General features: G+C 31.5%; 1 non-coding gene across 1 annotated transcript; it reads right to left on the reverse strand.

The window, feature by feature from the left end:
* Window positions 1-772: 772 nt before the first annotated feature.
* On the reverse strand, window positions 773-845 carry Trnar-ucu (transfer RNA arginine (anticodon UCU)). Its single transcript has one exon. It is a non-coding gene; the product is annotated as a tRNA-Arg (tRNA).
* Between the last annotated feature and the right edge of the window lie 2,845 nt (window positions 846-3,690).

Consider the following 3,690-nt stretch of genomic DNA (forward strand, 5'->3'; position numbering starts at 1 on the left):
ATTTTCATTACGTTTCTTTATCAAATAGCAGCTGTTAATGCGTTGCATTAAATGGGTTTCTTTCAGTTCGTGAGGAACCCATGTATCGAGTGTTTGAACATAGCCAAGTTGTTTTAAGTGATTTGCAATGCATGTATGTGATACATGAAGCTTCTCTGCAATCTCATGTGTTGTACTGTGACGATCCGAATCGATTATTGCTTTGATTAGGTCGTTATCAACTTCAACTGGACGACCAGAGTGTTTTTCATCTTTGAGTGAAAAATCACCAGAACGAAATTTGGCAAAACAATTTTGACACTGCCGTTCTTTTAAGACTTCGTCACCATAAACAGCACATAACTTTTTATGAGCTAGCGATGCGTTTTTCCCTTTGCGGAAATAAAAAAGCAAAATATGACAAATATGTTCCTTTTGATTTACCATTTTTCAACGAACGCCAAACGAAAACTACCGATCAAAAAACTTTTTTTTACTGATTGACAGCTGAATTGCCAACTATCAAATAACAAAATGTGTTTTACATTTGTACTACGTCTGCAAACCTAAAAATTCAACTGAAGCCATCTATGAGTGAAATCCGCAATTACTTAGTTGCCAACCCAATAGAACCCAGCTTTCAATATTTAAATACATGTTTCAATAATTCGATGTATGAAACTGATGCGCCATATCAATACAAAGGGTTAATTTTGAATTCCAAGGTGTTCATTCTCACTCTGTTTTCTTATGGACAGTACTTTGGCTGCAAAAAAGGGCCACTCAAACGAATCATCCCTGCCGGGATTCGGACCCGGGACCTTTGGATTAGAAGTCCAACGCGCTATCCACTGCGCTACAGGGACCACAGAGTTCATACTAAACCTATTTTAGCGACTGTAATATTTGAAAGCTTTTTTATGCTTTTTATTAGGATTATATCTTAAAATATGACTATTGGCAATTAGTTTTAAATTGTTTAATTCTACATTCGTGGCCGATACAAAATTTTTGTAATTTGTAGAATTTACTACATCAAGTCTGAAATCCATTATAAATTTCTTTTCCGGCTTCTTGGTGATTTTCTATTGTACTCACCAATTTAAAGACTTCATATATGGAATAATTCCAGCAAAAGACAAACATTATTTGCCAACGAATTCTAAAACCTTCCGCGCTTTTGCGCATGTGTTAGGATGGATTTATTTTGTCAAAATAGAGGTGAGAGGAAAGATTAAAGTAGGGGATATTTATATTTAACAATAAACTCGGATTACTCGTGGATTCATGAGGTGTAATACTGTTACCAATACTGTTGGAAAAAGATACTAATTTACAATAAAATATTTCAGAGCAATTTTTATTCACTGTAAGAGACTTAAATATTAAATTATGTTGAATAATTAGAAAATTTCTGTCCTCAAAATTTTTTACATAATAATAATAACAAAAATTTTTGTGTTAAAATGCTTTCTTATAGGTTATTGAATATTTTGTCAATACTTTGAGATTAACATCAGTAGATAATCAAGATTTTACTCTATTTTAATTTTTTTTTCATTTAAGAATTTGCTGTAAATATGGAAAGTCTTAAAAATATTAAAAGTATTATTTTTAAAATATATGGTATTTATAAATGTATAATTTGATATTTTTTAAAAAACATTATTAATAAGGATTTTTTACTTAACAACACTATTATTTTAAATATATTGCATAAAATAATTAACAAAATTTGAACCAGCACTTGAATTAACTATACAAGCAATCAATTTGTTTTGTAAGCAATAAATTTGATTTTATTTCGAATTAAAATAAAATAATGTTGTCAGAAACGACACATGAAAAAAAAGAAAAGAAAAAAGGAAAGAAAATTGAACTTAAAAGTAATCTAATAGAACGGAAATCAAAGTCAAAGGATGATGAGGAATTCCGGAAATGTGCTCATCCTTCTCCGTCTCACCCCTTAGTGAAATAGAATCACCGAAAAGTGGTGGTTTCAGAATATTGAAACGAAAAGTACTATAATAGAATTATTTTCTGATACAGCAATTGTTATTGATTTCTTAGAAAATAGTTCTTTTTTGTATACTATAAAAGAATTTACAAATGTACACTCCTGCAATTTCAAATTAAAACTGATAATACAGTTTATAAAAACTAAGTTAAATACAAAATATCCAGATGCTGCAAGCTGCAGAAATTTTTCGACTAAGGGGTCAAAAACCATTTTTCTAATTTAGCTTCAAAATAACACGTAATAATTAATTTTACAAATAATTAAGCGTTAATTAGCTACGAAGTTTTCTTTGTTAGTTAATTTTCTTGAAAGTGAACAGATTCAACAGAATATAATTCTACGGGGAAAAAATGAACGTTTTATCGACGCAAGAGAAAAGTTAATAATTAAATAGTAAGTTTATTCTTATAAACAGACTTCTTTCAATTCTAAAGAAAAGAAAGAGGGGGGGGGGGGGAACATTTACTTTAACCCTGAAAAATATTAGTGCTTTCAACGTCTTCAAGCCATGGAACTTCTAATGAAATAATTACCAGGAATTTTTTTTTCTCCATTCGCTATTATAAGATTGGAGATACAAGGTGCAACCTTTCCCCTTTTTCTTCACATGGTAATTGCCATTCCGCCCAAATGTAACGTCACTCGTTTCAAACATAGTTAAGTGCCTACGAACCGACAGATGTGGATCTTTTTCACTAGTAAAGTCATTGTGTCTGATCATTTGTTGTATCCAGGTGGAGGGCCACAGATGTGTTTTTTATTTAATTAGTTCAATACGAGTTCTAAAATTGTCGACAAGTTCCGACACTCCGAGTGAAGGGATAAAAAACTGTCAACCTAAGCGATTTCTTTTTAAAAGGTCCCTATAATTCCTTTACCTAAATGACATGTGTAAAGAAATTCCTATCAGAATCTCACAGTGCATAAACATTGGGGAAAATATTTTCTGCCCTTTTTCGCTTTCTTTCTCACTTGTGCCAAGTTGTGAACGGACGTGTTTTGTTTGTGCTTTTTGTACATAAATTATGCCCTCCGGGATGGAAACAAAGCGAAGTTTAAAATTTAAACGTCTTTTCTCTCTTTTCGGCAACGAAACTACTCAAAAATCATGTTTATAGACACACACACACACACACACACACACACACACACACACACACACACACACACACACACACACACACACACACACACACACACACACACACACACACACACACACACATATATATATTCCCTATAAAATGTGTTTACTATTTCATGAGTGAAATAATTGTTACTTAATAAATTAGATGCCAAAAACACCCTTGTTAAGTAAACTTAATTTACATTTCTACAATTTACTTAATTCATTGATTTATGATGAGTTCACATCATTTGATTTCAGCAAAACAACTCTTTTTAACATGCTTATATTGCATAAAAATGTCGACAGGATTTGCCTATTTTTTTACTGAATTTACTGTAGCTATTAACCTTATTTTAGTGGGGGGGGGGGATTATTTTAAAATATAACGTAATAAATTAGAAAATCTTACAATTGCAGAATCTTTTTGTAAAGTAGAATGCCGCTTTTTAATTAAAATCTGAATCTGAGAACACAAGCCTATTACTCTATTTATATATAATACCGATGCTCCAATCTTCCTAATTATTCCACTGATAGGTGGTCGAAATAGCGGATTGTGAGT

Source organism: Argiope bruennichi, chromosome 3, assembly GCF_947563725.1.
Source record: "Argiope bruennichi chromosome 3, qqArgBrue1.1, whole genome shotgun sequence".
NCBI classification, from domain to species: Eukaryota; Metazoa; Arthropoda; class Arachnida; order Araneae; family Araneidae; genus Argiope; species Argiope bruennichi.